The sequence below is a fragment of the Myotis daubentonii genome, chromosome 11 (genome assembly GCF_963259705.1).
Source record: "Myotis daubentonii chromosome 11, mMyoDau2.1, whole genome shotgun sequence".
NCBI classification, from domain to species: Eukaryota; Metazoa; Chordata; class Mammalia; order Chiroptera; family Vespertilionidae; genus Myotis; species Myotis daubentonii.
In genome coordinates, this window is record NC_081850.1 from 64,928,855 (window position 1) to 64,942,274 (window position 13,420).

The window sequence follows — 13,420 nt, forward strand, 5'->3', positions numbered from 1 at the left end:
CGGAAGTCCCGCCTCCCGCCCGGGCCCCACAGCCGCTGGCCACGCCGATTCGTGCTTTAACTGCCGCCTCAGCGCAGGTGTCACTTCTCTGCCGAAAACTGACAGCCGAAGAGGCTCATGGGAGATGCAGGCTGCGCTTCGGCGGACCGGGCGGAGTGGGGCGGACGCGGGGACACAGTCTGCTGGCTCAGCGAGGTAGGGGCGGGGCGGAGGCCGACTGGGTCCCTAGTGCCTTCCCGCGGCCCCTTTCATTGTCGAGGTCGCCGGCCGGAGAAGAGCCACCCCCCCACGCCGGTCTTGCGACGGCGGGAACCCTCTGAGACTGGGACCGAGTCCCCGCTGCTGCCGGCACTCGGAGGGCGTGTCTTCCTAGGCTGGGTTCGCTTTCAAACTGTATCACCCATCTCGGTTGCAGGTCCACACACACCGGATTCCCAAATCCCGGGAATATTTTCCTTTTGTATAGTTTGTATAATTATACACATAAGAAAAGAACTAACCATGGGGAAGTTTTCAGTGCTGTTTAGTCATCTGTGTTGAAGAAATGGCTGGGCCACATCTCGGAGCTCCTAGCCGGATTTCCACGTTTACGTTCAAAGCTAACCTTCTATTGATGGGAGCCGCCTGGGCTGCGGTCGTGAACCCAGTATGCATCTTCTCTAGAATGTGAACATATGTTCTTAATAATGGGTGTCTTCTCGGCGGTAAATATTTATGATGTGCTGTTTGGTTGTGCATGGACCCGGGACTAAAGCAGTAAGACTTCCAAGCATTTGATTGAGTGCCTGGGGCGCGCGAGGTGCTCCCTGTGCGGCAGCTCCAGGCTGGTCATCTCCGGTCGGCAGGAGACTAAGAAATGTTGAGTGACTTAGTCTATGTTAAGCAGCCGGCAGTTTCAAGAGAGGAACGAACGGTCTGCCAGATACTAAGGCCCAGGTTCTAAAATCTCACCCCTGACTTCCCATCTGGAGGAAGGAATTCCTCTGAGACCAGCTCTTGCTGACTCATCTAGATAGAGTGGAGCATAGCGACTTGGTGGTTGGCCAGGATCCCTTTTCAGTGGGAGGCGTTTCTCATTCCTAACGTGACTGAAAAAGATGATCAAGATGTAGATGCCGATAGAACCTTAGGAGAACCTTTTGGTTTTAGGTTGCCTGACTAGACAATACAGAAACCAGGGCATAAGAAACCTCCCCCCCCCAAAAAAAGTTCCATATCCCAAGAAAACAGAAACACCAATCAGAAAGGATATTTGCACCCCTATGTTCATAGCAGCACAATTTACCATAGCTAAGATCTGGAAACAGCCTAAGTGCCCATCAGCAGATGAATGGATTAGAAAACTGTGGTACATCTACACAATGGAATACTATGCTGCTGTAGAAAAAAAAAAAGAACTCTTGCCTTTTGCAACAGCATGGATGGAACTGGAGAGCATTATGCTAAGTGAAATAAGCCAGTCAATGAAAGAAAAATACTGCATGATCTCACTCATTTATGGATAATTAAGATCATTATAAACTGATGAGCAAAAATAGATACAGAGGCAGAGCAACATGAACAGACTGTCAGACTACAGCGGGAAGGCCGGGGAGGGTTGGGGGGAGTGGGTGGGTAAGAGATCAACCAAAGGACTTGTATGCATGCATATAAGCATAACCAATGGACACAAGACACTGGGGGGTGTGGGAAGCCGGGGGAAGGTCAAGGGGAGAAAAAAAAAGGAGACATATGTAATACTCTTTGTAATATTTTAAGCAATAAAACAATTTTTAAAAAAGGTTCCAAATGGACATTCTGAACAAAGCTTATTTAAGGAGAAAAGAGGGGGGGGGGCGGGTTTCTACCCCCAGAACAACATTTTGCAACTTCCTGGCAAGTTCAACCTTCCAGGGTTGGGAGAATATTAGGAGGAGAAAGATCAAGTAACTTGCTGCTAATCATTTTGCCCTTTACTGGTTGGTGTTAGCCCTTGAACCCCTCTATCTTCTTCTTTAGAGATTTTTGTAATTTCTGCCTCACAAGAATTTTAACATATTGGTTAATAGTAAGTCAGTTTACTTGAGTTCAAATTCCAGCTCTGACATTTAAAAGTTGAGCCCTTGTTTACCTTTTGGTGCTTCAGTTCTGTCATCTGTAAAAGGGAAATAAAAATATGTGAGGGTGAACACCCATTTCACAACCACTAGATGGCTATTATTTTTTTTTAAAAAACCCACAAAAAATAACAAGTGTTGTTAAAGATGTGGAGAAAATGGAACCCTTGTGCACTGTTGTTGGGAATGGTACAGCTGCTGTGGAACAGTATGACGGTTACTCCAAAAATTAAAAATAGAATTACCATATGACCCAGCAACTCCATTTCTGGGTATATACCCAAAAGAATTGAAAGCAGGGCCTTGAAGAGTTAGTAGCACACCCATATTCATAGCAGCACCATTCTTAACACCCAAGAGGTGGAAGCAACCCGAGTGTTCATTGACAGGTGAATGGATAAACAAAATGCGGCATATATATATGCAATAAAATATTATTCAGCCTTAAAAAAGGACATTCTGATATGTTGTAGCACACATGAACCTTGAGGACATTATGCTAAGTGACATAAGCTAGTCACAGGAAGACAAATACTGTATGTGATATTGTGACTTATAAGAAATATATATTTCTCATATATATTGGTCTTTGCCACAATTCTTGGCTCACAGCTCCAGAAACCTTGGGTATTTCCCAAGCGTTGAGAGGGTTAAAGGTGTCTTTTGTTTTGTTCATGAAGGTTTTGGAAAGCACCTACAGGTGGGGACTGGTTGCCAGGGGAGCCAACCAAGTGATTACAGGTTGGGAGCATTCAGTCCCACCCCAGACTTCCTGGGCTGGGGAAAGGGGCTGGAGATTGAATTCAGACACCAATGGCCAATGATTTAATCAATCGTGCTTATGTGATGAAGCCTTTATAAAAACCTAAAGAGGGTGTTGGGAGAGCTTCCAAGTTGGGGAGCCAGAAGGCTTCCATGTGCCCGGGTGCGGGCCCCAAGTTCCATGAGGACAGAAGCTCATTTGTTTGGGACCTTGCCCTATGTATATCTTCATCTGGCTGCTGATTCATATCCTTTAATATCCTTTGTAATAAATCAGTAATCTAGTGAGTAAACAGATTAATTGAACCCAAGGAGGGGTCTTTGGAACCTCCACTCTGTAGCCAGTCAGTCAGAAGCACAGGTAACCTGGGCTTGGTCTGCCATCTGAAGTGTGTGTGTCGGGGAATGGGAGTCTTATAGGGTTGACCCTGCTTAACCTGTGGAATCTGATGCTTTGGAATTGGGTCTAGGAACTCTATTTACTGCATGATTCCATTCACAGGAAGTACTTAGAGTTGTCAAAATCATAGGGACAGAAATCAGATTGGTGGTTGCCAGGGTTTGGGGGGAAGAGAAAAATAGAGAATTCTTTAATGGGTATAAAGTTTCAGTTTTACAAAATGGAAAGAGTTCTGGGGATAGATGGTGGTGATGGCAGCAACTATGAAAGACCTGTATTTTACTGGATATCTTGGGACTTGGTCAATAGGTCTTAGCACCTCCATATCTACTAGGGCCGTGGTCGGCAAACTACAGCTCGCGAGCCACATGCAGCTCTTTGGCCCTTTGAGTGTGGCTCTTCCACAAAATACCATGTGTGGGCGCACATGTACAGTGCAATTGAAACTTCGTGGCCCATGAGCAGAAGTCGGTATTTTGTGGAAGAGCCACACTCAAGGGGCCAAAGAGCCGCATGTGGCTCGCGAGCCGCGGTTTGCCGACCACTGTAGTAGGGGAAAGTCCAGGATAAAAGGAATGCATGTGATAGTTCTATGGCTTTGTCAAATGATAAGGAAACTTGAGGTAGCAGTGTGTGAATTACTTCATCCTGAGCCATTATGTTTATTATAGACTTTCAGTATCAAAGTGGAGTTGATAATAGTCCTCACTTTCCAATTGAAGCCACCCTAATCCTCTATTGCTATTCTGTGATAAAATATTTATAGGAAATGCATTAGGCTAGACAGCCTTTAAAATCAAGTGTGGAGAGCCCTGGCCGGGTGGCTCAGTTGGTTGGCGCATCCCTCTACACCAAAAGGTTGTGGGTTTGAATCCTGGTCAGGGCACATACCCAGGTTGTGGGTTTGGTCCCCAGTTGGGGCACCTACAGGAGGCAACCAAAAGATGTTTCTCTCTCTTTCCCTTGCTCTCTATCTAAAAATCAATTTTTAAAAATTAAGTGTGTAGAAATTTGAGACAATTACAGAATTAGTTACCTATTGCTTGTAACAAATTATTCCAAAAGTTCTTGGTTTAAAACAACAGATACATATTTTCTTAACCGTTTCTGAGGGACTGGAATCTAGCAGTGGGATCTTTAGCTTGGGATCTTTTCTGAGATTGCAGTCAAGATGCCACCTGGAGCTATAAGGTCATCTGAAAGCTCGGCTGGATAGAAGGATCTGCTTGTAAAACTCACTCACGTGGCTAATGGCAGGAGGTTTCAATCCCTCATCACACAGGCCTTCCCATAGGGTTGCTCATGATGTGGCAGCTCACAGCCAGAGCAAGTAATATAAGAATTAAAGAGAGGGACGAAGATAGAAGTCACAGTGTCTTTTATAACCCGAGTGTGGAAGTGACATACCCATTGCTTCTGCCATGTACTGTTGATCACACAGACCAACCTTGATACAGTGTGGAAGGGGACCACAAAGCTGGGAATAACAGGAGGTGGGATCCTTCGGGACTGTTTTAGCCTATAACAGAATACCATAGTCTGGGCATCTTATATGCAACAGAATTTTATTTATCACAGTTCTGGAGTCTGAGCAGTCCAAGATCAAAGTGCCAGCATGATGGTGAGGATGCACTTCCTGGTTCATAGATGGCTGTCTCTTTTGTAAGGGCACTAATCACATTTATAAGAGCTCTGCCCTCCTGACCTAATCACCTGCCGGCAGGTGCAGATTGAGGCCCAGTGTGGAGTCGGGTCTTATCCACAGTTTGCAAGCCCAGTCTGTGTGGCACAGATAGCAAAGCATTAAGTCACTCTGCCTCTTTCCCCGTGGAGGGAGGTAAAGGGGGGCCTCCTGTCGAACATAATAAAAAAGAATCTGGAGGCTTTGGCTACAAATAAGTGACAAAGATTTATTCATGGGTCTTAGAGTTTGCAAACTGTAAACACAGCTAGAGGAAACCCAGAGGTGGTCCACAGAAGAAAGAAAAAGTATTCATTTTTATAATGTAACTGTAGCACAAGAGAGAAAGGAGCCCTGCAGTCTTAGCTATTTGATTAGTTCATTATGACGAGTTCAGCCATATGGATCATTAAGATGATGAATTTCAGGTGGTCATCAAGAGGGGGCATCAAGCAGTCTGGGCACATAGAGGTTTTCTTTGAGGAGGCCTTACACTGGACTGGAATCCAGGCACATCAACATGTACTGCACTGATGATAGTCTGTATCATGCCTAACACAGGATTGGAGAGTTACAGAAAAGTTTAAAAGTTCAAATGTCAGAGATCAAATACTAGAACAAAAGAATGCTCCTACTTATCACTTAGGAATTTACAAGGGTTTCAGGAGCTCTGTGCCAGGAATGGGAGGTAGGGGGGAATGGTGCAAAGACCAATATATAGTTTTTTCTATGATTTCATAAGGTCAGACATGGACACAGCTCACAGCTTTTTTGGTGCAGGGAATAGATGAGAAAAAAACAAATTATTAACTTCCAAATACTTCCTCTGAGATTAGATGAATTTAATAAATTCTTACAAAACAATAATTGTTTCTGGTTAGTGCTGAATGTCCATTTTTTGCCCCCCCCCCCCCCATCATTTGTGATTCTGGAGTTGCTCATGAATTGTTACAGTATCCACAACGGTTGTGCTTTCGGCTGAGGAACATTTCTGCAATGTTAAGGAATTGATATTCTTATATTCCTTGGTATGTTGGTTTATATGTACCATGTATTAAACAACAAAAATTCAGTTGAGTAAATGTACAGGTTAAATTGGCTGTGTTCAACAATTCATGAATCAGGCAGCATCCTATTTAGTAAACAGGAGTGCCAAAAAGCTGCAGGAAAGGAAAGGTTTTTAAAGGCAGAGAGGGGGGTGGGACAAGGAAGACAAGGATTATTTCAGGCAAGGTCACCTTCCTTTGGGGGACAAAAGGGTCCATTAGGTGGATACCTCACTGGTGCTGAATAGGACATTTCAGACTGACCGATTAAGATTCTATTCCTAGGGAACGTTGAAACTGAAATTAAGTTAGGAGGTAAGTTTTGCTTCTGTGATGTTAGCTTAGCAAAAGTGATTCCATTTGGGGTCTGTTGTTTCTTAACACACGAGTGAAGCATGACAGATTATTTGTTGTATGACTGTCAATCAGCGGTTCTCAACCTGTGGGTCGCGACCCCTAAGACCATCGGAAAACACATATATAATCACATACTGCTTTTGTGATTAATCACTATGCTTTAATTATGTTCAATTTGTAACAATGAAATTGGGGGTCACCACAACATGAGGAACTGTATTAAAGGGTTGCGGCATTAGGAAGGTTGAGAACCACTGCTCTAGATACTACTTGAAGGGATGGTAAAGATTGCATTCTAAGTGATAGTTTAGGATACAGTTAAAATATAAACGAATATTCTGAGATAATGATTTATCATATGCATCAACATTTCAATGTGGTTTTGTTGTTGTTAATCACCCGAGGATATTTTTCCCTTGATTTTTAGAGAGAGCGGAAGAGAGGGGGAGCAACACAGAGAGAGAAGCGTTGATGTGGGAGAGACACATCAGTTGGTTGCTCCCCTGCACCTGCCCCGACCAGGGCTGGAGATCAAGCCTGCAATGGAGGTATGTGCCCTTGACCTGACTCGGTTCCTTCAGTTCTAGGCTGATGCTCTATCCACTGAGCCAAACTGGCTAGGGCTCAATGTTGTAATATGATATATAAAATTTGTGATTCAGTTTTGAATCTAAGTATTACTTTAGTAATTGGCAATTTCAATTGCTTCCTTAACAGAGGACATGTTTTATCTAAATTGAAATTAATAAAAAACCATCTAAGAAGTATAACCACTTAAGGAAGTGTGTCCAATTGGACATTACTATTGTTATATTGATTATTCAAAGAGATCATTAGACTGAGGGGGTTCTAATGCTGTAGCAGCCTGCATAAGTGAACCAAAATCTAAACATGCAAATATCTTAAGGTTACAGAATTGAAGCCTAAGGACAACCAATTACAAACAGCCAACTAGGCTTTAAGCTATACCCAATCAATAATTACCTTTTCTCTATGAAGTGTCTCCCAGTTCCTGTCTGTGGAGCTCCCCTAACCTTTTCCCCTTTGATGCTGTCCAATTGGAATTGATTTCTGCTTAAATAAACTTAAAAATTTTAATATGCCTCAATTTATCTTTTAACACTGTTCATGGAACACAATTTATGGGATACATCTTATAATCTTACTAGAGGCCCCATGCACAAATTCGTGCACCAGTGGGGTCGATGCATGTCATAGAGAGTGGTTGAGTGGCCTTAGCATATCATTAGCATATTATGCTTTGATTGGTTGAATGGGCAACCGGACAACTGGACACTTAGCATATTAGGCTTTTATTTTATAGGATAATAATGTAAATATTATTTTGCTCCTGTAAAAGCAATAGAGAGACATTTTATAAACTGTTTATGTATTGATTTTATTACTCATATCAAATATTAACAGACCACCTAGATATGAAAAATAATAGAGTAAGTTGTCTTTGATATTTAGCCAACTTTCAGTCATTTTGAAGCCATAGCTTTACACACATTTGCAGCTTAATTATAACTTTCAAGTATTTCGACAGACGGAATGTGAGCCTGCCTCTGTAGTCTTGCCGCAGGTCCCACAGATGCTCAGATGGGCCTGACTAGGTGTACGTTTACCTGTGCTAAGCCTGTTGCTGTGCTTTCATCAGCAGCATAAGAAAATTAAAGTCGAAAGATTTGGGTATTTTTTAAAAATCTTAAATATAAATGTGGGCACTGAGACCTATTTCATTAGTCGATTAAATAAGTGGTCATCCAGATGGCTCATCATATGCTGTGTTATATTTTATATTCAGAATGTAGTTAGAATATTAAGAAACCTTTTAAGATCATCTTCAAAATAAAGATGCTGAGGACATACCAGCTCCAGTTAAAAATACACATTATGTATAAAGTTAACAGCAAAGAGACATAATTCTGAAGGAGGAAAAATTTGAATTAAGTAAAATTGAAGTTTTTTAAAAATGGAAAATACTTCTGTAGTCCACCTCAAATTGTATGACATGAATTCAACCTTGCTTGTTAACACCTCTCACATCTGATGAGGTGAGGTAGGACACAGAGGAACATGTCCGTAAAGTGGAAGAGAGGGTTGCGACATGGTCGTAAGTGGAAGCCTGGGACTGAGCCTGGAGGTGTCCTTGCTGCTGTTGAGTCGCGTATATGTTTAATTTGACATAGAAAGCCATGCCTGTCATAAGAGTTTTTTTTTAAATGCTATGCACTTTTAATTGGGGTGTAGAGGGGATTTCTTACCGTTCTTTTTATAGTTATATCAATTTAGGAGTGGAGAAAGGCAAGCAGGAGGTCAGCTGACACAAATAATATTGCTTAGCTTTGTAAAAGAAGTAGGGGGCATTGTAAATGTTTAACTCAGATGTTTCACGTTTTGATTAAAAATTTTTTTTTCTTAGTAGAGTGTTCAAATTACAAAAGAAATAAATGCTCATTGTAATGTGTGAAAGTAAATATTATGAAGTTGTAGAAAGAAAATGGTAATCTGATCCCTGCCTGCCCTTCTGCCCCCTCATCCCAAGTTAAAAACCTTAACAGCTTGGTCCATATCCTATTATGTGTTTTCTATTCTCATGTAAACACATACACATATACATTCAGTCATATACAGTAATCCCAGTATACATATTACTTCAGCACTTGCCTTTTTATTTATTTTTTAATCTTTTTCTTTGCACTTGCCTTTTTATCATAGACCTCCCGATACATAAAGCTCTAATTCCTTTTTTACTGCTGCATTATATAGTGTGGATATTGATAGTAATGTCCCAGTGTTGCTCCTTAGTTGTGACAAACGAACCTTAATGACCTAGGGCATTAAGTCTGGGTGAGGAGCATATGAGGACACTGTACTATCTTTGCAACTTTTCAGTAAATCTAAAAGTATTCTAAAATAAAAAGTTTAAATTAAGAGGGAGAGGAAGATCCTTTTGCTGGCTGCATTCTTCCTGAGGGAGCATATCTAGGCCAAGAAAGCATCCTGCCTTCTGACAATGAGTTGCTTACTTTGAACAAATTATGGAGGTGGGTCAGAGAGCAATTCTGAAAAGTCATTTCCCCTGTCCAAATTCCCCCAGCGAGCTCAGAGAAGCCTTCCAGAACAGCAGAGTCTGACCGTCCTGACCATTCCACGCACCCACCCCAGCAAGCACACTGGTTCACACTGGCATCCCCGGTCCTCCCCCGCCTCAAGACACTGCTCAGGATCATCAGAGCCTTCTTTGCTGGACATGTTGTCCTGGCAAAGAAGCCAGGACATGTTCTTGTTCTTGAACCCTGGCTCTTTTCTTCACCATTGACACTTGCTTTGACTACCCTCCCCTTGCTTTAGTGACCAATTCAGATCCCTTACCCTGTTTTTTTTATTTTTAAATCTTGGCTCCCCACTCAACTCTGCACAATCTCTATTTGTGTGTTTATTATTGATTTTACAGAGAGAGAGAGAAAGGGAGAGAGAGAAACTCAATTTGTTCTACTTATCTATGCATTCATTGGTCGATTCTTGTATGTGCCCTGACCAGGAATCGAACCTGAAACCTTGGCATATTAGGACAACACTCTAACCAACTGAGCTACCTGGCCGACTGCACTGTCTCTTGATTTCTGTACCACCTGAAGCCATACTGGTAGGTAAGAGATATTCTTTCTACTGCCTTTCACTGCCCGACTAGCCGAAGGCCCCTTGGGCCTCATTTGGAAGGAGCGGACAGTGTGTAGCTTCTCTTATCCATGTGATGGGACGCCATCAGCAGCAATATCTCTACTCTAATAAAAATACAGGAGCTGTCCAGACGAGAGTAGCTTTAAAGAGATACTATTCTCTTTTATTAGTAATTACACAAATTATGATGTTGTAGCATATGTTCCATTTTGTAAAGAGAGCAGTGACATGCATTAGTTTCTGGTGTCTTCTTCAGTTTCCTGATCCCCAGACAGTGCTGGCCATGTACCTGTGTGTCAACACTCCGCAGGGTTCTAGGTAGTATTGGGTAATGGCTGGAACCAAGTCAACAGAGCAGACCTTAATTCTGAGGCTGTACAGAAATCCAGGAGTCGAGGTAAACCTAGAACTCTGCTCTCATTCAGTGTTAAATTATTTTGCTTGTACCATCAATCACTCCTAAGATCCCCCTCCAAGGGACTAGATGTGTGGCTGCTCCTAGGAAGAACATGGGTCTGCCTTGACTTGATGACAAGAAGCAGTTGAATGAGACTAACAACCTTATAAGGTCAAACCTGGAGGAGCCAAGGGACACTATAAGCACTAGACATTTGGAACTGAATGAACCTTCATTCTAGTGTAGGACAGCATGATTTAAGAAGTCTTGTAGAGGACTGAGTTTGATTTTGTAGAAAATGAGCTTTCCAACAGATAAAACTTCTAGAAGTTTCTGGGGGGTTTGGCCTATGCCCAAAGGCTACTATTCTCACAAGCAGAGAGAATCAGATCAATGGGTTGTAGCGAGCGCAGCTTCCTGAATCTCCCATTTTCTTCACGAGTGGTGGTGATGGTGTGCTGCCTGTCATATCATAAGAGGCCTGAGCTGGGGCACAGAAAACCAATCAGAGAATCCTGAAGCTTCAGCATAATTAATTACCTCATGTAGCTGGCAGTGTGAGGGAAGCCTTACCATTAGCAAGTCACCTCGCCTGGATCTATATATAAGAGAAGTATACTTCTCTTGCTGTGGCCCCAGCACCATCTTGCTACTCTGCCCACAGGTTATACAGAAGGACAAGGCCTTGTGCCTGCAGTCTCACTACCTCTGCGTGACTAGGATGAGCCTGTGGGCCTGTACAAGTCACCTGGTTTACAAAGCGCAGGAGGGGCTGGCAGAGCAGGCTTGGCTGGAGCTACCACAGTGGGGCAAAGGTGTGGGAAGAGCGGGTGGAATTCAGAGGCAGGAGCTCTGTTCCTCTTACCGCTTTTTCACATCTTAGAGAGCAGTGTTTCTCAACTTTTTTTTTTTCCTTATCACTGCCTCCACTGGGGAAAAGTTGATTAGGTTTAAATTTTCCCTAACGAGAAAAAGTAAATATTAAGACATAAGATTTTGGCAGGTAACTTTGGAGGGCCACAGCCCTTGTAATATCTAAGAGTGTTTTGCCCCACCCCCACCCCAAGAGTCTATTTCCCCTTTCGAGAATGCATGTGACAGGAGGATGGTTCTGCTGATAGGAACACCACGACCCACAAAGGGAAACTCGCTTCTTAGCTTCTCTCCTGCCTGCTTGCAGTCCTTGTCTCCTGAATCTCTAAGGATGAATTCAACTGTGTGTTACAGGGATCCCAATTAAACTGAGACCACAGTGGTGTTTACGGTTTACTTAAGACGTCTGGGGTGAGGTGCAGTGGCTCACTGATGCCCTCAGAACACAGGCTCTTATCCACTCTGCTATCCTCAGGGTATCGGGTATGTCTCCACTCTTGGCCACAAGATGGCTGTAGCAGCACCAGGCATCAGAACCTCACAAGACAGCATTTGTAGGGAGAGAGAGGAAGAGACAGGACAACAGTGAAATGGGGCAGATGACTGGTAGGCAAATAAAAGTTACTGAGCACTCTCTTTTTTAATTTTAAATCCTCACCCGAGGACATGCTTAGAGGAATGGCGAGAGAAACATTGATGTGAGATAGAAACATAGATCAGTTGCCTTCCTTATGCACCCCAACTGTTGTACCGGGTGACACTCAACCAACTGAACCACTCCAGCGGAGCCTCTGTCTTTCTTCACTCCTTTACCTTTTGGCTTCACCTAAACTAGTATTCCCCAAGCCCACATGTGGACACAATGCATCCACTTGGAAGGGTGCACTAGCAGTAGCACTAGCTGGGTGGCCTTGAACAAGTTACTTAATATCTCTGGGCCTCAGCTTCCTCATTTATGAAGTTTGGATCATGCACTAGATGCCTGATTATGTAAACTTATAAATAGCGCCGATGCGGAGATTCTTGAATCCATCTTTTGATGAAGATACACATGCATTTCTGTTGTGGTCTGGGAATGAAACTGCTGGGTCATATGATATCTGAATGTTCCTCTTCTAGATGCCCTTTAAGGATCATTCCTAGTAATAGACCCACACACTTTCATGGAGCACATAGCCAGTAAAGAGGTGTTTCTATCTTATCCAAAAATTCACGGTGAATAAGATTCTGTGCCAGGGCTTGTCAGCTCACTACCTTCTCCAGCCCAGCCCCTGCTGGGTGGCCACCACAAAAGGATACGTGCACACCCCCACACTCCAGAGCCTGCTTGTGAAGAAAGCCAAGTAGCAGGTGTCCCTTGTGATGGTGGTGAATTGCATTTCTATGGCCCGATGAGGCCCTTGTTACTAGGAGCCCACGCGGCCCGCCAAAAGAAGTTTCTGGAGCTCTGGAACATATCCACTCCATCGTGAGGCACGTCATAGCCGGCACTAAAAAATGAATGTCAACAGATAATTTAGTTCATCTGAGCCCCTCTGTCCTTGAAGCACCTGGTAGGTCCTCAATAAAAATAACCATAAAAGCATAGGGTAAAGTTCGCTGCAATAGCATTTTGTAAGAGAACTTTGTGTTTTAAGCACTTTTCAGGAAACAGGAAATTTCTCCAAAGTAAGCACTTAAAATACTGTATACAAAAGGAGGTTTGGAATGTCAATTTCTGGTTTAGAGAAATGGGTGGAGCTCTAAGAACAGTGTCTGTGAAAGTACAGTCTATAGACCAACATCAACATGAGCATCAGTTGTTAATAAAAGACTTAGATTTCAGCCCCACCCCAGAACCAGAATCTCTTAGGTGGGTTCTAGAAGTTGGCACGTGAACAAACTCACAGGTAGGTGGTCCCTGGGCACCAAACCCATGATCTGTGCTGCATTACCCCCTGCAAAGGGTCTCCATGTTTTGGGGGGCCAGGCACTTCAATATAGAAAGATAAATGTCCTATCATTTACCCTCAAGCACCTCTGCTGGTTCTGGGGCAAGGTCCAATTTCTTGTTTGCAAAACTCTTCAGATCCTAGCCTCAAGTGGACCTACTGGCTTTTGCTCTTTCCTGGGATGCCATTG